At 34.0% G+C, this 22,395-nt stretch overlaps 1 long non-coding RNA gene across 2 annotated transcripts in view; it reads left to right on the top strand.

The window, feature by feature from the left end:
• Positions 1-17,051, top strand: part of LOC306666238 — a 41,626-nt gene extending 24,575 nt beyond the window's left edge. For both annotated transcript variants that reach the window (XR_013765240.1, XR_013765241.1), the window contains 3 exons: positions 14,955-15,080; positions 16,337-16,409; positions 16,551-17,051. This is a non-coding gene — a long non-coding RNA (uncharacterized lncRNA). The remainder of the gene's footprint in view (positions 1-14,954; positions 15,081-16,336; positions 16,410-16,550) is intronic.
• The last annotated feature ends 5,344 nt before the right edge of the window (positions 17,052-22,395 follow it).

The following is a 22,395-nucleotide window of genomic DNA, read 5'->3' as shown; positions in this document are numbered from 1 at the left end:
AATTTGGCAGAGCCACCCAGGTACAATGAGGATCTTAGTTATCTCTCCTTCCTTCCTTCTCTCCTCTCTTCCTCTTCCTGCCTTGCTCCCTTCCTTCCCTTCCTATCTCTTTTTCATGCTTTCTTGGCATATTTTTATTAGTCTTCTGAAAAGGTTGCATCACACACTATTCTAACCAGTTAATCAATACATCCATATTGGATGTTGGATTGTTTTGTTGACTGAGAATTTTGATTATGATTAACTTATTAGTCCATCACAAATTGGCTATTTTGTTTTAATTGAATGTTTTTTCTTTCATGAAGTTCCATTTCCTAGCTGTACTTGTTGCAAGGTTTTGTTGTTTTACACACTAGTAATCTATATTATCTTCCTTATCCTTAAAATCTTTTGGAGGTGGCATAATTTCTTCCTAAAACTTCTTTTCTTGCCATTTTCTTCAGTGGACTCTTTTCACTGAACCATTGTTTCTTTAGTTCCAATGCTCTCATTAAATGGTTGTTAAGTATAAATGGTTGTTGAGGTTTAAAGATTATAAAGTAGAAAAAAGTTGGTTTGCTGAGTTAGATTTGGTTTATAATTATTAGTGAGTAATCATGGGTGGTTTAATACCACTGAGCATGATGTTTTAACTTATAAAACTGGCACACAAATATAGAGCTTATATCAGTCTAAGGAGTAAATGACAAAACACATACAAAAATAGTTAATTTGCATCTCAAAGGATAAATAGATGGTCATTAAAGTTTTTTTTTTCTTCATCTCTTCTTTCTTAAGTTCATTTATCTTTCCATTTCTCCTTTTTCATAATCCCTCTTAAACTGTATTCTGATATAAGATTTAACTTTTCTACTCCTCTTGAGTTGCATTTTGTCAAATTTTTATTCTATCATTAGAAACTTGGATCACCTCTGTAAGAAATAAAACAGCAAATAGAATATTTCTGACGGCATTTTTATGTTGGTGCATTCAGTGTGAACATGGGGAAAATGTTAGTGTTGGCCATTTCCTGTATCTTCTCAGGAGCATTTCCTCGGTTCACTCTCAATTGCACTCGCCCACCCCATTCTGAAGAGGTCCTAGTGGTAGCAAGCATGTAGATTTCTGAATGGATAGAGATAATAAAAGAGCAGCATTCGGAATTGACCATTTTTTGGGGGGTTAACCAAATCTCCCTCTGGCCAGATTTCATGACCTCAGTGACAGTTTCTAGTCAAGAGCAATTCCACTAGAGAGGAAATAACAACATTGAAAAGATTCTTCTCTGAATCTCCTTCTGCTTCCTGTTGTGCTGAGTCCTTTTCTCCAGCTTCCTTTCCACTGAGTGGATGATTTTCTTTGAAAACTTTGAGTAGTAACTCAGGTCCGAGCACATCCACTCTCCGGGTCCTTCTTTTCTTCATCATACTCTGCTCTGCATGATGCGTTTATGTTCTTATGGAGTGAAACTGGCATTGGTTGCCCTAGTGTGTAGAAACACATAGTGTTCAGTGGAAAGCAAGTTATGATCGTAGAAATTGCGTGTTCAGTGTGACGTTTCTGCTTTAAGTGACCACTTTGGAAGAGACACAAAAATGGTTGTTGTTCCCAAGAAGTCACAGATCTGTTCAGGCTACATGTGCTGCTGCAGATGTCATTCTGAATATCCATATTATGAGTAAGGGGTGTAAATACAAAGACAAATCCATATTCTATGACAGTAAGGGGAAAGGAAATTTGTTTTCCTAAATCTGTGAACATACCCTATAATTCATCAGAAACAGCAAATTCACAAACACAAAATTGACAGAATATGCAAAATTTTGCCAACAGTTTACTTCTGAATACATTACAAAATATGACAGAACATAGTAAATTTCTTGTGATTTTATTTCCCAAGAGAAGTGCTAGGTTTGTAAATCCTAGAATACCATCAACTCTTTTGAACAGCTTTTTTTTTTCTGAGCTAGAATTTTAAAAGATTACATATTTTCTAGCAGAAAATGTTCATGCAGTTACTAATAATGATACTGAAGGAATGAAAGTGTAATTCTAGAAATCATTTACCATTTTTAAAGTTTTATAGTTTATGAACTGGGATACAGAAAATTGAAGTTTGATTTAATATTTGGTGGAAATAGGAGAGCTTATTATTTATAGTTCTGATATTAGAAATTACTTGAGGTTTCTGTTCCTAAACTTCATAAAATATATTTCATAAAAATGGTTCTTAAATCAGGTTATACAATGAAAAAACTAAACAGGTGTGCTGAAGAGTATTAGATTTTAACATCATAGCTGACCTAAATAAATTGGAGAAAGTTCTTAAGCAATTTTGTTTAATTTTCCCATCAATAAATGGAGTGATAATAATACTTAATTATTTATTGCACAGGAGTCTTGCAATAATTAATTAATGCTTTAAAACACTTTGAAGATGAAAACAGTTTTATAGGCCTCAGTATTAAAGGTAAATTTTTATGGTAAATATTAACCAGTTAAAATCATGCTTTTGGTCTCCTCAACTTATTTTTAAATGCTCTATTTGGATGCCTGTGTTAATTGTGAATTTTAAGATAGTACTTCTGAAAAGAATGTGAAATCCTGCTTTAAATCTTGAAGATTTAGGCTGTGAAATCACTGGTAACTTATTTTTCAAAATTTAGTTGTTTCATGATTGTAAACCTCTCTATCCCAGAAATTGAGAAAATAGTGATCTCAGTTCAGTAATACAAAAAGAGGCTCACTATGTTAGAAACTCTTAAGATTTGTATTTTCTCTGAAGCCCTGTACTTAATAATTAGCAAAGAGAAAGAAGGAGTCACTATGATGGAAATTCAAAGCATGAAAACATAAGGTCCTTCATTTACTTAAACAAATATTTATTGAGCATATGCTATAGCCTATGAAAGATACATCACTGGGTACGTATGGGAATAGAATAATGTTCTCATTCTCATGAATTTTTTATCTAATGGAAGAATTCAAGCAATTAAATTCAAAGTGCTATGTAGAACATTATTAGTATCACAAAGACAGAGTGAAAAGAGACAGTTCTGAGATGCTCACAATTTTTGCAAAGGTCACATATTGATGTGCCTTTATATTTAACAGACAAAGAGGGAGGAGTGGTACTTTAGAATAGTAGTGCCCAACTGGAATCAATCATCCCCATCGCTAAACTGGCACATTAGCATTGTCTAGAGATGTTTTTGATTGTCATCCCTGGTAAAAGTGCTACTCACATCTAGACAGTGCCGAGCGTCCTCCAACACACAGGACTTCCTTCAAAGACCACAGGGTCAAGCCTGAGAAATTCTGCTTTTGATGGTGAACACAGGACTGACTATCAAGGCGCCATCTGGAGAAAATACTGCACATAAATTAAGAGTATTTTGGCAGGAGCAGGGAAACAGGGTAGGTAACATTGAAAATCTTATTAGGAGAGCCTCGAATATTATAATACAGATTGATTCATTTCTTTTCCTCACTCAATGACTCACTTATTTATTCAGTAAACATTTATATCTCAGCTAATGGGGACAAAGAGATGAATGATAGTACCTGCTCTCAAGTTTACAGTGAAGTTGGAGAGCAGGTAAGTTATTCACTGTGTGTCTCAGGTATCTTTCACAAACATAATTTCTGTAAAACATCAATTCTTTAAAAAGATTTCTAATAAGAATAAAAAATGGTACATACTTTTGTTTTTTCTCCTACCTTGGAACTGTATGGGTACATGCATATAGTCACGGATATACACACACATACACACAAATAGATACACGCATGCACGCACGAGCGCGCACACCCACACCCACACACACACACACACACACACACACACACACACACACACATATGCTTGGCTGTCTTTCAGCCAGCATTTCTTTAGCCAAAATATGTTTTCTTTTTGTTCATGTAACAACTATGTACAACCCATGATCTGTTGAGTAGCTTTCATCATCGACCCTTCCAGATTCACTCTCCACCTGTCTCCATGCTGTTCCATGACCCAGGATGCTGATGTCATGCTTGAATGTTTGGTTTCTGGCTGTGTTTGGTCCAATGAGACATTTTCAGGAGATGAGAGAATGAAAGAAGAAAGGGGTCAGGGCACTTATTTCCTTAGGTCCCTCTTTCAAGTAATCAGGCCACTCCAGATTTGCTGCATCTCTCAGCAGAACACCACAACCTCTTCTAGATGGCTGCTTCAGCTGCCTCTCTTACCACTGCTCCCTCTCCTTGCTCCTTCTGACCTAGACCTGGCAATGCTGCTTTTGGGACCCTTATGCTGCTCTACTATCCCTCTTTACACAGATGCTTACATATTTGTAAAATCCATTATTATGTACTCCTCAGATTACTGATCCAGTAGTTTCTTTGTTGTAATTGGAGCAAATGACTTGGAAAATGCTCATATGGTAACTGCTTAGGAACAGAGTTTTGCATAGGCAGAAGTCTAGAAAACTATAAATTTTATATTATGACCCATAAGAACCTATTAAATAATTTACCTGTTAGCTTATTTATTGGTATATTTACTTTTACTTGTAGCACACCTCAGGGGTTTAGCTGTTTCACAGACCCATTCTGATGTTCTCTATGTAATTCCACTTTTGGTATATTTGATTTCAGAGCACTTTATAGTTGGAAAAGTGAAGCAGCTCAAAAAGAACTGTGCTTTATTCTGGCAGAGGGAAGCAGGCAAGGAGGCAAGGAGACCCACTGAGATGAACATTCAATACTGAATAATTAATATTTTGTTCTACATGTTTTCCAATTCTAAAGAAATCAAGACAATACTTTAAAGTCAAGATAATGACTTGTAAAGAGCTAGTATTGGCAGGAAAGCAAGAATGGAAAAGGGATATGTTAGTATGATTGACAGTGCTTGAAAGTTCATTGGAGGGCGGGAGTACAGAACAGAGAATGTGAGATAAGAAGGGAAAGATGAAAATGAAATGCAAAACACAATGCAGCCTCTTCCCCCAGATTCCCTAACAGCTACCCATCATATCTATCTCACCTATGAATTTTAAAGTTAGAGTTAATATTGAGGTTAGATTGGCATGTCGGGGGAGGGTTCACAATAAGTGGACAGAAGATGATTTGAGGAAATGAATTGGAAAGGCAGACCCTAAATAGAATGAAGTAGGGACCACATTTCCCCTTTTTGACCTCTAAAATATGGGTGTCATGAAGGACCTCTAGTGGTGGGCTTGTATTACATGGCAGTAGGACTGAGATTATGAAAAGAGACTTTGGGAAAATCTCATCTTTGTTCTTTGAAGTACTGGGCTCCCACTTGAATAAACTACGGCTATGCCCCAGAACAAAGGGAAAAATATATAAATACATATGTATATATGTCTTTTGTATATATAATAACATACACATATATATGTTAAAAACCAGTTTAGTATAATTAATGTTACTCTTTTGGGGAGCTTTGTTGTTGCTGTTGAGCTAAGTTAATTTGTGCTTTCTAGGCATGATATTTCTAATCATTGTCCTCAATTATGAAAATACATGAATGAATAAGGAATGGTCCTCATGTTTCCTTTAATAACCTGTGAACTTTGCAACTGTGTCTCAACTGTGCAATGGGGAAAGAAGAAATAGATCATTTATCCAACTTGTGGTAATAGAAAGAACTGCCATGGTTAGCATCGGGGTGGTAGCACTAATTGTGTAGGAAAATCTAGAATGCATGTGAACCTCAGAACCAGAGCGTTTTTTGATGTGATCCATCCACTTCTCCACATCAGGAGATATGGGCCAAACTTGGAGAATCTCTCTTTTGTTTTTTCACCCATTAAGAAGAGTGGCATTTCCTTTTAAATAATGCTGAGATTTTCCCTGCCTGCCAAGGAATTATAACAATGGCCATATAGCAAAGTTAGTATCAGATCAGTGTCTTAATTAAAGAATTTCAAAAAAACATATCTTCAGTCTGAATTATACATTTTCAATATTAAAGTGTCTGTTATTCAAATAATTTTTTGAAAAAAATTAAAAGTAACAAAATTTTATAGTGTTTTATCTCATGCACCTGGTTTAATATTTGAGAAATTGGTATTATATAATACTTTAGTTTGGAAGATAGGCATTTGTAATCTCTAAGCACTTTTTCTTTTTTAACCCTCTCCCTCTCCATTCACCAGTCTCATTAAAATCCACCCCCATCCCTGTAACTTATGTATTCTATTTTAACAACTTTATTGAGATCTAATTTACATATAATTAAATTCCCTTTTTAAGTGTATCATAGATGTAGCCTTTAATAAATTCATATAATTGTGCACCCATCACCACAATTCAGTTTTATAACATTTCCAATACCAAAAAGGTTCTCCAGTGCACATTTGTTGTTAACTCCTGCTCCAGTCTGACAACAATCACCAATCTTTCTGGCTCTAATTTTTTAACTATTAAGTTGTATGTATTAGTACTTTGTTCCCATTGTCAGAGTAGTACTTCATATTTGATATGCCATATTTTATTTATCCATTTATCATGTCATAGGGATTTGGATTATTTCCAGCTTTTACCTGTTATGAATTTTTCTGAAGTGATTATAAATCATCCTTATTTTCATGGGATTGTTTCTGTAATAGTTAAAAGTTACATGATGTGTACATGTATTAAATATCACGTGTTACCCCATAAATATGTATAAGTTTTATCTTTTTAGGTTACAATAAATTTAATTAAAAACAATTTGATGATGACATGGAAAATTTGAATATGGACTGACTTAGATGGTGTAAAATTAATATTAATTTTTTCAGTTGTGATAGTATGATAGTAGCATTGTGCTTATGAAGAAGCATGTCCTTATTAGGATATACATGATGAAAGTTTATACTTTTCAATTGCTGCTAAAGTCTTCCTGATGCAAAGTCAAAATCTTTTAAGTAATAATTATTGGTCCTCATTTTGCCGTCTGGAACTGAAAGCATGAGTTGATACTGTCATAAGAAAATTGTCTTTATTATAAACAAAATAATTAAAATAAAAAATATATATGCAAGCAAGAAGATTACAAAAATTAAGTATTCTTATAAATTACTATATTAATTTTATGCCCCCATGGCAAATGCTTTTTAGAATGCATGATTTGTTCTAATAGAAATGTTTAGGCAGAAGTCAAGTATAGGTACGACTTCACTATTTTATTCCCTTCACTATTTTACGCCCTTCTATTTTATTAACAACAATGCTGATATTTTGCTATTTATCTCCTTGACACCTGCTTCTAGTCTCAAGTCTCTAGAACGTAATGAAAGAGAAGAAGGTTTCACTTAGTACCTCCCCTTACCCCCTGACATTTAGTGATGCAGGAATATTATGTATTTTTAGCATGCTTATGGTTGTAACCAAGGGGAACCCAGAATAGTCCCATTTATTTGCATTAATTTTGACTACAGTATTGCTTGTTTTGGGTTGTTTGGTCCAATGCTAATTTAAATCACCTTCAAAAATCACCTTCTTTCCTTTTATGATTTATCACCCCAAAATAGTAATACATGCCATTGCTTACTTTAGAGTCCATATTTTTGTAGGCATAATTTTTGAGTATCTTGAAGGCTTAGGGGAAAGACTATGGAGGTCACAGAAGTAGTTGCATGAGGTACAGAGTTTGGTTTTAAATCCCAGCTTTACCTTGTATTAACTATGTGAACTGTATAAAATTATTTAATCTCTCTGCGCCTCATTTTCCTTATATGTAAAATAAGAATAACAATACATGTATGTCATAGATTAAATGAGTTAAGACATTTACAGTGGTTACCACAGTGCCTGCCATATCTCAAAAATTAAGCTCTTATGCTTACATGGTTGATAAGTGAGCTGAGAATTAGGGGGGCAAGCTGGCACTTCTTCTTTATTAGAATTTTGGTGAAAGATGATCCATTTGCAGAGATTGTGAAGAAAGATAAGAAGAGGCCTTTAACTGAAATAAGAGAGGCAATGACCAAGATCTATGTCCTAGAGAATCAAACATACATGAGAACTAGCTCCAGAGAAGGTAGATAAGGAAATCAAAGAGCCAAGAACGGCGTTCTGAGAGGGAAAGAAAGAGACAGAAAAATGATCAGTTTTGGGTGGGGGGGGGGAGAAACCTGAAGAGAAAAATGCCAAAAAAATTGACTAAAGAAATGTCGTCAGGTGAGGTGGCACAAGCCTGTAATCCCAGCGGCTCTGGAGGCTGAGACAGGAGGATCGTGAGTTCAAAGCCAGAATCAGCAAAAGCAAGGCACTAAGCAACTCAGTGAGACCCTCTCTAAATAAAATACAAAATAGGGCTGGGGATGTGACTCAGTGGTCCAGTGCCCCTCAGTTCAATCCCCAGTACCAAAAAAAAAAAAAAAAAAAAGAAATGTCAAAGTGATTACTATGAATAGATCTACCCATCAGCGGGCTAATCAAACAGGATCTGTAAGGTTGCAAGGTGGACTTAGGGACTCTTTCTGATCATTACCTGCACAGTAGATGCTTTCTCTACTTAGTGTCAGCTACAAGAGGCAATGGGAATATATCATTCGTCAGCTATGCCTAGTTCAATCATAGATTTGTCTGGAGAAAGCTTTATCTACATAGCAATTAAATATTTTATCCTAGAAACCAGACTGACAATGAATAGAAGACACACACTGAGTTTTGGGATTTGTAGTTTCCTATCTAATTTGTTTGGTTGATATTTAGCAGCAGAGAAAAGGTGTGGTGAGAAAATCAGTAGCATTAACATATATTAAGATTCACCTGCTCTTTTATACGTAGAATGAATTCTGCTTTTGAATTATATTCCTTTAGGTGTGATCTGTTTTTTTCTGTTGTTTCATTAGCAGTATTTAAAAGTCTAAAGTCTAGTCTTGATGAATCACTTACACAAAAGAAAAGAACAATAAACACTGATTTCTAAGAAGCTAATAAGAAGTAGTTTACATAACAAATTATCTTCATTTTAGTTTACAATTACCTAAAAATTTGGAAAGCTATATTTACTTATACATCACAACGTGTTTTTTTATTCAACATTTCTTGAATAACATGCTTATTCTTAGAGGCTTACAGGATGCTACATACTTCATTCTGTTTAGTACATATAAAGGAATTGGTTTAATGTTGAAAGTTTTGACCATTTCTTTTAGAATTTAGATTTTAACTTTTACTTTCCATTGCAAGACAACATTGAGATATGTGTGATAAATATAAGGTACCTGGTGAACTAGAATGCTTTGATGTGAAGGAAAATTTGAAGAAAATATAATTGATTTGGAGATTTTTGTTGAACAAATGAAACCAACTATTTTTCTCCCCAACATCACACACTAATTGCATTTCATTCTGATTTCCTTGGAGACACGTGTGGAATAAAGTGTAATAAATACTGTACTTGTGTGTTTACTTACCAGAATGTTCTCTTCAGAAAGAGTAATGATACCCTTTCATTGACATCATCCAAGTGATAATATACTTTTGTTTCTGTCATTGGAGTAATAATAACCTTTCAACCACATCACCGCACAGTGCTTCATTCTTTTATTGTACATAATGTATAAAAATAAAAAGGCTATATTATTTCCTAAGAAATAAGATTGTTAAGTAAACTCACAGACATCAGAAAACTACAGTTCCTTGTTAAAGTGTACTAAAATTTTTATAGATACTTGTACCTTTGTGTAAAAATTTAATTTTAATAATCTTTCAGTTGTCACATTATATTTAAGTACAAATCTCTGCTATTTCATATCTGAAAAATGTGACTTAAGCCAGTTACAGTTGCTTACACCACAATGCTAAGTAAGGCATTAATTTTTTTTTTGAAACATACTTCTCAGGCTAGGTTTCAAAATCTGGTTTATATAATATATACTAGTGGATCATTGTCAATAAAGGACAAACATTCTATTCAAGTATTTGTTCATGAGTGAATTTAATATAATTCAATAAAGGACTGACACTAGTCATAGTGAGAATTTAACCATTTTCTCTCAAAATACTTGAATAATATAAGTGAACTCACAACTTCAATGTAAAACATTAATATATGTTTAATGTAAATCTTTCCTGAATTGCTTCCTATCATAATAAATTGAATACAATATGAAATAACTTGTGACTTTTATTTCTTTACTTAGTATCTAAGATATATTTGTTCTATTTTTGTTCATTCATCATAAATTATAATAATATGATTCAAACTAGATTATGGAAAAATGTTATTCTAGTAAGAACAGTGAACCAGGTATTAAATACTCAAAGAACTCATCTTAAGCTAATCAGGTAGTTTCATCATATAGACATGAATTTCAGGAAAAAGGCCTAGAGGAATTTTACAACAATTAATTACAAAATCTTACATAAGTTAAGTAAATGTTCATTAAATGTGTCTATTTCTGCTCTTGTTTCATACTCCAAAGAGATTTATCTGAGCTGAATAATGTTGGTTTGAAGGTGGCCTTGCAGATGGAGGGCAGAAATGTTATCACCATTTCCAGGTTTCTACTATGGCAGTAGTCTCTGAGTTAAAACCTGAGTTGCTATTATTGGAAAAAGGGATGCCTAAATAAAAGCTTTTTCAATGTATGTATATATATTTATTCAGTAGAATAAGAAAACTTAAACACTGAATTTTTAGTTACCGGGTATTGAACTCAGGGAAACTCAACCACTGAGCTACATCTGGGCCCTATTTTTTAATTTTATTTACAGACAGAGTCTCACTGAGTTACTTAGCACCTCGCTTTTGCTGAGGCTATCTTTTTGAACTCGCGATCCTCTTGCCTCAGCCTCCCGAGCCTCACGGCACGTGGTGAAACGCTAAATTTTATTCTTAATTCATCTTTTGGTTTTATTGTTGGAAAAAGAGGGATTTTTCACAAAATCACTGACAATGAGAGGTGAGATGACTTTGCTATTTGGTTAGTGTCACTTACCTGCCTGCCAGGCCCGTCTCTGGCAGTATTAAATGTAATGTGTTATTCCTAGTTAAGATTGTTCTAATAATTTTTTTTTGCAACAGACGTTTTTAAAAAATATAATTCATATTCCATACAATTCATTCATTTTAAGTATAAAATTTAGTCTTTTGTTTTAATACAGAAAGTCATGCAAGCATTGCCTCAATCCGTTTTAGAACATTTTCACCACCCCAAGAAGAAATCCCATCCTCATTAGCAGTACTCCTCATGTCCTAATAATGCCTAACCCTAAGTCTCACCCACAGCCAACTACGGATGTACTTTCTGTCTACATAGATTTGCCTGCATTTGGAAAGTTCATATAATTGGAATCATACAATTTGTGGTCTTCGTTGACTGGCTTCTTTGACTTGGCATAATGTTTTCAAGGTCATCCATATCGTAGCATTTGTCAGTATATCTTTTTTTGTTGTTGGCAAATAGCATTCGATTGCATGAATATACCATTTACCACATTTTATTTAGTCACTTGTCAGTTGAAGGATGTTTCCACCATCGGATATTATGCATAATGCTGTTGAAAACATTCTGCTACAGGGTTTTGAGTAGGTGTTTCACTTATCTTGGGTACCTGCCTAGGAATAGAATTTCTGGATCTTATGGCAACTCTGTGATTAAGCATTTGGTTAATCACTGGACTGTTTTACAAAGAAATTGTGCCATTTTAGATTTCAACAGTGGCATTTGTGAATTCCAACTTCTAGTTATCCTTACCAACACTTGTTGTTATATATCTTTCTGATTGTATTCATTCAGCAGGTGTGAAGTGGTATGTCACTGTGGTTTTGATTTGTTGATGTTGACATCTTTCAGGTGCATTTTGACCATTTATGTATCTTCTAGGAAAAATGTTCGTTCAGATTCTTTGCTCATTTAAGAGATAATGTTTTTATTATTGTCATGAGAATTCCTTATATATTGTTTTACCAGCGTTTCTTTGTGTGGTTTAGTAAGATAAAAATCTTAATTGTGTGTTACTAATAAATTTAATTATTAGCAAAAAATATCAATCAAACATAATTTTTGCTTGACTTGACATAGGGAAAACTAATTTGATTTAACTTTTCTTTCAATTGGTCTGGAATATGTCTACCAAACCATGGATTTTAATGTTACCTAGTTCACATCTTTAAAGCACAATAGGATATATTTATTGATTGGAGATTACTGTAAGAGAAGCAATGCATTTTGTTGTGTGCCATTAGAAATAGTACTCCTTTTGGAAAGATACAACATGAATGAAGAAATTAAAGGTAGGCTGGATTTTATTTTTTAGTAAGTTGTATAAATTTTGCATGTTAATGGAATCAGTGCACTATTTTAACACATGAATACAGCATGAACTAATCAAATCTAGCCTACCTTTACCAACCCCACCAATCATTAGTAATTACTATTCTACATCCAAATTGATTGCTTCTTTTCTTTTTTAACTTCCATATATGAGAGAGAGCATGTGATACTTGTCTTTCTATGTTGGGCTTATTTCAGTCAATATGATGTCTTCCAGTTCTATCCTTTTCACAGTAAATTACAGAATTTCATTCTTTATGGCTGAAATAATAGTTTATTGTACATATATACTACAGTTTCTCTTTTCATTCATCCATAGCTCAGCACCTAGGGTGATTCTTTATCTTAGGTTCTGAGTGCTGCAATAAACATGGTCATGCAGATATCTCTGTATGTGATTTATTTCCTTTGGATAAGTACCCAGAAGTGGGATAGCTGGATTATATGGCAGATCTGTCTCTAGTTTCTTGAGGGACATCCATACTGTTCTGCTCAATGACTTTAATAATTCACATTCTCACCAACAATATATTAGTGTTCTTTTTTTCTTCACATCCTTACTAGCATTTGCCATTTTTTGTTGTTGTTGTTGTTGTTGTTGTTGTTGTTAACAGTCACTGTAACTAGGGTGAGAGGATATCTCATTGTAGTTCTGACTTATTTCCCTGATGGTTAATGGTATTGAGCATTATTTTTTCCATATATTTGATGCCTATTTGTATTCTTTTGCGAAGTATCTATTCAGATCATTTGCCCATTTTACTTGTTTTTTTTATTAAGTTTTTATAGTTACTTATATCTTCTGAATGTGAATTTTTTTGTTAGATGAATCGTTGGCAAATATTTTCTCCTATCCTTGTCTCTTGACTTTGTTGTTTCATTTGCTATGCAGAAGTCTTTCAGTTTGTTGTAATCCCATTTGTGTGCTTTTACTTTTGTTTCCTGTGTCTTTGGGGTAATATCCAAAGACTTATTGCCTAAATCAATGGACTTACATTTTTTAAAGTGCCCGTACATTTTTTAAGTTGGCATATAATAACTGTACATATTTGTAGTGTGATAACTCAGAACATGTATAGAATTTGTAATGTTCAAATTGGGGTGATTTGCATTTCCATCTCCTAAAACGTTTATCATTTCTTTTTTTTAATTTTTTAAAATTTAGCTTTTAATTTTTTACAGACTGCATTTTGATTTTATTGTACACAAATGGGGTACATGATTTCATTTCTATGGTTGTACACAATGCAGATTCATACCATTCGTGTAATCATACATGTACATAGGGCAATGATGTCTGTCTCATTCCACCATTTTTCATACCCCCTCCCTCTCATTTTCTTCTACATATTCTAAAGTTTCCCCATTATTCTCTCATTCCCCACCCCCACCACCATTATAGATCATCATCCACTTATCAGGAAAAACATTCGGCCTTTGGATTTTTTGGGCTTGGCTTATTTCACTCAGCATGATATTCTCCAATTCCATCCATTTATTTGCAAATGCCATAATATTATTCTTCTTTGTGGCTGAATAGTATTCCATTGTGCATATATACCAGAGTTTCTTTATCCATTCATCTATTGAAGGGCATCTAGGTTGGTTCCACAATCTTCTTTTTGTTAGAAGTTTTGCATTTAAAATTATTATTATTATTATTTTTGTGGTGCTGGGGATTAAAATTATTTTTTAAGGAAATATTTAAAATTTTAGAATTTGAGTATCCATCTTTCCTTCTTTTAAATTTTTCTCATACTCTTTTTCTTATGCATATTAATTTTAGATTATAGATTAAACCTTAAATAACATAACTGATTTTATATTTCAACAAAATTAATCATTTCTACTCCCCTGGTTAGCATGGAAGATAAGAACAACCAAGTGTGTGGACAGGAAATTAGTTGCCACTAAAATGTCAAAACGTGAAGTAGTTCTGCACATTGGGTTAGAGGAAGTGGAGAAGACAGCAGAGTGTTCATGACAAGGCATTTGGAAGAAACATGGCAGGTGGTGATGGCCCTTTTATTGGGGAAGAGTCTCTTTCCCTGGGTCAGGGACATAATATGAAAGTTGTCAAAACACTGGCCAGAAAGAATATGCACAGTTCAACACAAATACAACCTCCACTTTATGAAAGAAAAAGAAAAATCTTGGGAGTTATGACTAAAAATTATCATCTCAATTTACAAATTCACTGAATAACATCTATTTATTAGAGGATTCCTAGTGCTTTTTGAATCATATAAAAATCACCATGAAAACAAAAATAAATTGAATTAAAAAATGGAATAGGGTGGGATTAATTATAAATTTGAAAGTTGAACTACACATAGGACTAGCTTTTAAAATGTTATCCCTACTTAAGAACTCTTTGAAATAAAGTAAGTTATGAATTATGGCATTGATTTAAAATAAAATAAGCTCATGTATATATACAAAAGTACATACACAAATGTTTATAAATATAAATATCTACATATTTTTAAGTAGGTGCGATGCTTGTTCGTAAATCTCAGTGAAATCCTAAATATCAACAAATATCCACTGACAAGAATTTGCAAAATATATATCATGATCCAAACCGAGACACATAACAACTCTGGTGTTTGATTTGAGTAATAACGTCTTTCATTAGTTGTCCTCAGCATCATGCTCACTCTCATGCCTGTTCTTTATTTTCACTCACAGACAAGCAATTGGAATTTTGTCATTTAAGAACCACGCCCAGTGGCAGGATAGTAAGTAAGACTTCATTAACATGAATGTGGAAAAAAGCTTGTTACACCAGGATGGAAGAAAGTTTTTCACACAGAGGTAAGAAAGAAAATGAAAGTATGAGTGCAAGGAAGTGTAAGAGAAATAAAACCTTAAGGGTAGAATCTTCTATTTACAAATATGCTTTCCTTTAGCACTGGTTTCTGCAAGTGGGTGACTGCATTTGGGGATCTTAGTAAATCATGGCTCCGTTGCCATGTTTTTAAAGCTATTAAATTAAGTTACCAACAGCCATTCCCAAAACTTATATGCATGGAAAGATGTAAAAATAACAAAAAACAATAAAGAAAATTTCCTATTTAAATTTTAATACTGATATGATTAAAAACATCTATCAACAGCACAAAGGCAATCAGACTTCCTAATCAAAGAGTAGACTTGTTACAATAAAAACAAGCTTTATGGTCATTTCTGGTATAGATTTAATTTTTTTATTTTTTTTAAGAGCTGAAAATGGTAGGAGGTGATTCATTTATTTAGACTGAAAACTACATCTGGTTCAGAGTTAATAGCCATCTCAAAGTGAAGTATCATTTAAGGAGGCTTGGGGGTAGGCCTGAAGCTTTTTATTTTTACATCATTTGCTAATAAGAAAGTTATATGGAAGCTATTAAATTGGAATATTTGATTTTGCTGAGATTAAAAAGAAATATTAGACTCATAGTTAATATTTTGTGCAGAAAGCTTCTATTACATTCTCCAAACTTTTAAGAATCTAATGTAACAGCATGTTTTGTGTTTGGCTTTAGGAAATGTTTCTCTATTTGCTGTACATAAAATAAAATAAATATAAAAATTGAAATAAGATAATGTTCTGAGCTTCTATTTTACAAAGTTTCAAACTTTAGACTCATGCCTGGTTGAAAGAATTTCATGATTAATATGTATAGTGTGCTATAGGAAATAACTGCTAAAAACCTATATCTGAAGGATAATTAGCTATAGCAAATTTTTTTCCTTTGACTCTAATGGGAATATTGATATCGTACAGTCAAATGTAAGAATATTAGTGAAATATGCAGGAGTAAACTAAAATGGAGACTAAAATAATTAGAAGAAAATGGTCATGACCTACATTGGACTTACCCATCAATGTATATTTGGCGAGTTTAAACATTTTTTTACTGCATTTTTTTTCTTTTTCTGTGCCCCCTGACCCGGCGGTACTGGGGACACAACCGAGTAACACTTAACCACTAGCTAGCCTTTCTTGGTTTTGTTTGTTTGTTTTTATTGTTGAGTTTTGAAATTTTTTTTTTTTTTTTTTTTTTTTTTTTTTTTAATTCTGACACCAGTTTTGCTAAGTTGCCCAGGCTGACTTCCAACTTGTGATCCAACTGCCTCAGGTTCCCAAGTCTGGGATTACAGGTGTGTGCCACGGAACCTGGCTAGACTGCAATTCTTTACATTTGACTTTTGCTTCATTTTTCCTCTTCCTATTTGTCCTTGCTTTTCTTTCTCACTCCTTTGTTTCTTTCTCATTCTTTTTTCTACCAAAATTATCTTTAGGTACAGACAACACATGGTTCTACTCTGAGGAGAATTTCAGAGAGAACGCTGACATCTTCCTACTCAGGGAAGCAAGATCAAGGTGTGTGTGTGTGTGTGTGTGTGTGTGTAGTGTATGTATCTAATATGGGAGAAGTTTTTATTCTGAGAAAATTAAAATATAAATGTATTACCTTTCTTTTTGCCTAGCATTTTATTCAAATTCTGCATAGCTTTTAAAACAAATTGCAATTAACAGTTCCTATCCCCGCTATCACATTATTTTCTTAAACATTTTTACTAAAAATGTCTGTGTTGACTTGTTTTAACTGAAATAAAGTCGCAGCATATCTTGCCACATTATTTTCCCCTTGGTTTCAGCTAAGGAACTACAAATATGAAAACATCACAACTTATTTCTTCTACTACTTATTAAACAGGCTTTAGTTACTGGTGAAGGGCAACTTCCTTGAAATAGGCAGTTATTAACTTATTGAAGGATGCGTTAAGATTTCACCGATACTTTTTTTTTATCTATTGTAAACAAATGGGATACATGTTGTTTGTCTGTTTGTACGTGGGTTAAAGGCATACCATTTGTATAATCATAAATTTACATAGAGTAATGTTGTTTGATTCATTCTATTATTTTTCCCTCCCCCCCACCCTTCTTTTTCCTCTAAACAGTCCTTTCTTCCTCCATTCTTGTCCCCCTCCCTAACTCTAACCCTAACCCTAACCCTAACACTAACTCCCCCCACCCTCCCCCTTATGTGTCATCATCCACTTATCAGCGAGATCATTCGTCCTTTAGTTTTTTGAGATTGGCTTATCTCACTTTGCATGATGGTCTCCAATTTCATCCATTTGCCTGTAAATGCCATAATTTTATCGTTCTTTATGGCAGAGTAATATTCCATTGTATATATATACCACAGTTTCTTTATCCACTCATCAATTGAAGGACATCTAGGTTGGTTCCACAATCTGGCTATTGTGAATTGAGCAGCTATGAACATTGATGTGGCTGTATCTCTGTAGTATGCTGATTTTAGGTCCTTTGGGTATAGACCAAGGAGTGGGATAGCTGGGTCAAATGGTGGTTCCATTCCAAGTTTTCTAAGGAATCTCCACACTGCTTTCCAGAGTGGCTGCACTAATTTGCAGCCCCATCAGCAATGTATGAGTGTACCTTTTTCCCCACATCCTCGCCAAAACCTGTTGCTTGTATTTTTGATAATCACCATTCTAATTGGGGTGAGATGGAATCTTAGGGTGGTTTTGATTTGCATTTCTCTTATTACTAGAGATGTTGAACATTTTTTCATATGTTTGTTGATTGCTTGTACATCTTCTTCTGTGAAGTGTCTGTTCATTTCCTTAGCCCATTTGTCGATTGGATTTTTGTATTGTTGGTGTAGAGTTTTTTAAGTTCTTTATAGATTCTGGAGATTAGTGCTCTATCTGAAGTATGATTGGCAAAGATATTCTCCCACTCTGTAGGCTCTTTCTTCACATTACTGATAGTTTCCTTTGCTGAGAGAAAGCGTTTTAGTTTGAATCTATCCCAGTTATTGATTCTTGCTTTTATTTCTTGTGCTATGGGAGTCCTGTTGAGGAAGTCTGGTCCTAGGCCGACATGTTGAAGGTTTGGACCTACTTTTTCTTCTATAATCTGCAGAGTCTCTGGTCTGATTCCAAGATCCTTAATCCATTTTGAGTTGAGTTTTGTGCAGGGTGAGAGATATGGGTTTAGTTTCATTCTGTTGCATATGGATTTCCAATTCTCCCAGCACCATTTGTTGAAGAGGCTATCTTTTCTCCATTGCATATTTTTGGCGCCTTTGTCTAGTATTAGAAAGTTGTATTTATTTGGGTTTGTGTCCGTGTCCTCTATTCTGTACCATTGATCTACCTGTCTATTTTGGTACCAGTACCATACCGTCTTTGTTACTATTGCTTTGTAATAAAGTTGAAGTTCAGGTATTGCGATACCCCCTGCTTCATTTTTCCTGCGAAGGATTGCTTTAGCTATTCTGGGTTTCTTATTCTTCCAGATGAATTTCATGATTGCCTGCTCTATTTCTGTAAGGTACGTCATTGGGATTTTAATTGGGATTGCATTGAATCTGTATAGCACTTTTGGTAGTATGGCCATTTTGACAATATTAATTCGGCCTATCCAAGAACATGGGAGATCTTTCCATCTTCTAAGGTTTTCTTCAATTTCTTTCTTTAGTGTTCTGTAGTTCTCATTGTAGAGGTCTTTCACCTCTTTTGTGAGATTGATTCCCAAGTATTTTATTTTTTTCGATGCTATCGTGAATGGGGTAGTTTTCATAATTTCTCTTTCTGAGGATTCATCACTTATGTATAAAAATGCATTGGATTTATGAGCATTGATCTTGTAACCTGTTACTTTACTGAATTCACTTATGAGTTCTAAGAGTTTTCTGGTGGAATTTCCTGGTTCCTCTAAGTATATAATCATATCATCCGCAAATAGGGATAGTTTGAGTTCTTCTTTTCCTATTCGTATTCCTTTAATTTCCTTGGTCTGTCTAATTGCTCTGGCTAGAGTCTCAAGAACGATATTGAATAGGAGTGGTGAAAGAGGGCATCCCTGTCTTGTTCCAGTTTTTAGGGGGAATGCTTTCAGTTTTTCACCGTTTAGAATGATATTAGCCATGGGCTTAGCATAGATGGCCTTTACAATGTTAAGGAATGTTCCCACTATCCCTATTTTTTCTAGTGTTTTGAGCATGAAGGGGTGTTGTATTTTATCAAATGCTTTTTCTGCATCTATTGAAATAATCATGTGATTCTTGACTTTAAGTCTATTGATATGGTGAATGACATTTATTGATTTCCGGATGTTGAACCAACCTTGCATCCCTGGGATAAAACCCACTTGATCGTGGTGCACTATCTTTTTAATATATTTTTGTATGTGATTTGCTAAAATTTTATTGAGAATTTTTGCGTCATGTTCATTAATGATATCGGTCTGAAATTTTCTTTCCACGATTTGTCTCTGTCTGGCTTGGGTATCAGGGTAATATTGGTTTCATAGAATGAGTTTGGGAGGGTACCCTCCTCTTCTATTTCATGGAATACTTTGAGAAGTATTGGAATGAGCTCTTCTTTAAAGATTTTGTAGAACTCGTCTGAGAACCCATCTGGTCCTGGACTTTTCTTTGTTGGTAGGCTTTTGATGACCTCTTCTACTTCATTACTTGAAATTGTTCTATTTAAATTGTGTATGTCCTCCTCGTTCAATTTAGGCAATTCATATGTCTCTAGAAACCTGTTGATGTCTTCGAAATTTTCTATTTTGTTGGAATATAGATTTTCAAAATAGCTTCTAATTATGTTTTGTATTTCAATCGTGTCTGTTGTGATATTTCCTTGTTCATTCCGAATTTTAGTGATTTGGGTTTTCTCTCGTCTTCTCTTTGTTAGAGTGGCTAAGGGTTTATCAATTTTGTTTATTTTTTCAAAGAACCAACTATTTATTTTGTCAATTTTTTGTATTGTTTCTTTTGTTTCAATTTCGTTGATTTCAGGTCTGAGTTTAACTATTTCCTGTCTTCTACTACTTTTGGTGTTGGTCTGTTCTTCTTTTCCTAGGGCTTTGAGCTGTAGTGTTAGTTTATTTGTTGATTTTTACTTCTTTTATTGAATGCGCTCCATGAAATAAATTTTCCTCTAAGTACTGCTTTCATAGTGTCCCAGAGATTTTGATATGATGTTTCTTTGTTCTCATTTACCTCTAAGAATTTTTTAATTTCCTTTCTAATATCTTCTGTTATCCATTCATCATGTAATGGCATATTGTTTAATCTCCAGGTGTTGGAGTAGCTTCTGTTTTTTACTTTTTCATTTATTTCTAACTTCAATCCATTATGATCTGATAGAACACAAGGTAGTGTCTCTATCTTCTTGTATTTGCTTACATTAGCTTTGTGGCATAATATATGGTCTATTTTAGAGAAGGATCCATGTGCTGCTGAGAAGAAAGTGTATTCGCTCTTGGTTGGATGGTATATTCTATAAATGTCCGTTAAGTCTAAATTATTGATTGTGTTATTGAGATCTATGGTTTCTTTGTTCAATTTTTGTTTGGAAGATCTGTCCAGTGGTGAGAGAGGCATGTTAAAATCACCTAGTATTATTGTGTTATGGTTTTTTGGTTTTTGAAATTGAGAAGGATTTGTTTGATATCCATGGATGAGCCACTGTTTGAGGCATAGATGTTTATGATTCTTATGTCTTGCTGATTTATGGTTCCCTTAAGCAGTATGTAATGTCCTTCTTTATCCCTTCTGACTAGTTTTGACTTGAAGTCCACATTATCTGAAATGAGGATGGATAACCCAGCTTTTTTGCTGAGTCCATGTGCATGGTATGTTTTTCCCCATCCTTTCACCTTTAGTCTATGGGTATCTCTTTCTACGAGGTGAGTCTCTTGCAGGCAACATATTGTTGGATCTTTCTTTTTGATCCAATCTGCCAGTCTATGTCTTTTGATTGATGAGTTCAGGCCATTAATATTCAAGGTTATTATTGAGATATGATTAGTATTCCCGTTCATTTGGTTCATTTTATTTATTTATTTATTTATTTATTTTGAGACGACTTGGTTCTTCCTTTATTTGACAATTCCTTTAGGATAGTTCCTCCCATTGCTGATTTGTTTCTTTGTTTTTCATCTCTTCCTCGTGGAATATTTTGCTGAGAATGTTCTGTAATTCTGGCTTTCTTTTTGTAAATTCTTTTAGCTTTTGTTTATCATGGAAGGATTTTATTTCATCATCAAATTTGAAGGTAAGTTTTGCTGGGTATAAGATTCTTGGTTGGCATCCATTTTCTTTCGGGGCTTGAAAAATGTTGTTCCAGGCCCTTCTAGCTTTTAGGGTCTGGATTGAAAAATCTGCTGATATCCGTATTGGTTTCCCCCTGAATGTAATTTGATTCCTCTCTCTTGCGGCCTTTAAAATTCTGTCTTTCTTTTGTATGTTAGGTATTTTCATTATAATGTGCGTTGGTGTGGGTCTGTTGTAATTTTGTATATTTGGAGTCCTATAAGCCTCTTGTACTTGATCTTCCATTTCATTCTTCAGATTTGGGAAATTTTCTGATAGTATTTCATTGAATAGATTGTTCATTCCTTTGGTCTATTTCTCTAAGCCTTCCTCAATCCCAATAATTCTTAAATTTGGCCTTTTCATGATATCCCATAGTTCTTGTAGATTCTGTTCATGATTTCTTACCATCTTCTCTGTTTGTTCAACTTTGTTTTCAAGGTTAAATATTTTATCTTCAATGTCTGATGTTCTGTCTTCCAGGTGTTCTATTCTATTGGTTATGCTTTCTATGGAGTTCTTACTTTGGTTTATTGTGTCCTTCATTTCAAGGATTTCTCTTTGTTTTTTTTCAATATCTCTAACTCTTTATTGAAATGATCTTTTTCTTCCTGTATTTGCTCTTTTAACTGTTGATTGGTGCGATCATTCAATGCCTGCATTTGCTCTTGCATCTCGTCATTTGCTTCCCTGATCATTTTAATTATGTACATTCTGAACTCCCTTTCTGTCATTTCTTCTGCCATGCTGTCGTTGGGTTTCATTGATGTAAAATCTAGATTTGTTTGCAGCATTTTCTTTCCTTGTTTTCTCATATTGTTCAGGTATCAGTTGACCACTGTGATATTGCAGATTTCCTCTATTGTCTTATAATATCCCTGAAGATTTCTAGTATATCCCCTCTTAGCCTTCAGTAGCCTGAAGTCTTGGAGGAAGTTGATAATGCGGAGCTTCACAAGGAAGCTGACTCCCTAGGGGTGGTGGCCTTCCAGTGTGGTATA

The sequence above is a fragment of the Sciurus vulgaris genome (assembly GCF_902686455.1).
Source record: "Sciurus vulgaris genome assembly, chromosome: 7".
Taxonomy (NCBI): Eukaryota; Metazoa; Chordata; class Mammalia; order Rodentia; family Sciuridae; genus Sciurus; species Sciurus vulgaris.
This window is presented reverse-complemented; position numbering and strand designations above follow the sequence as displayed.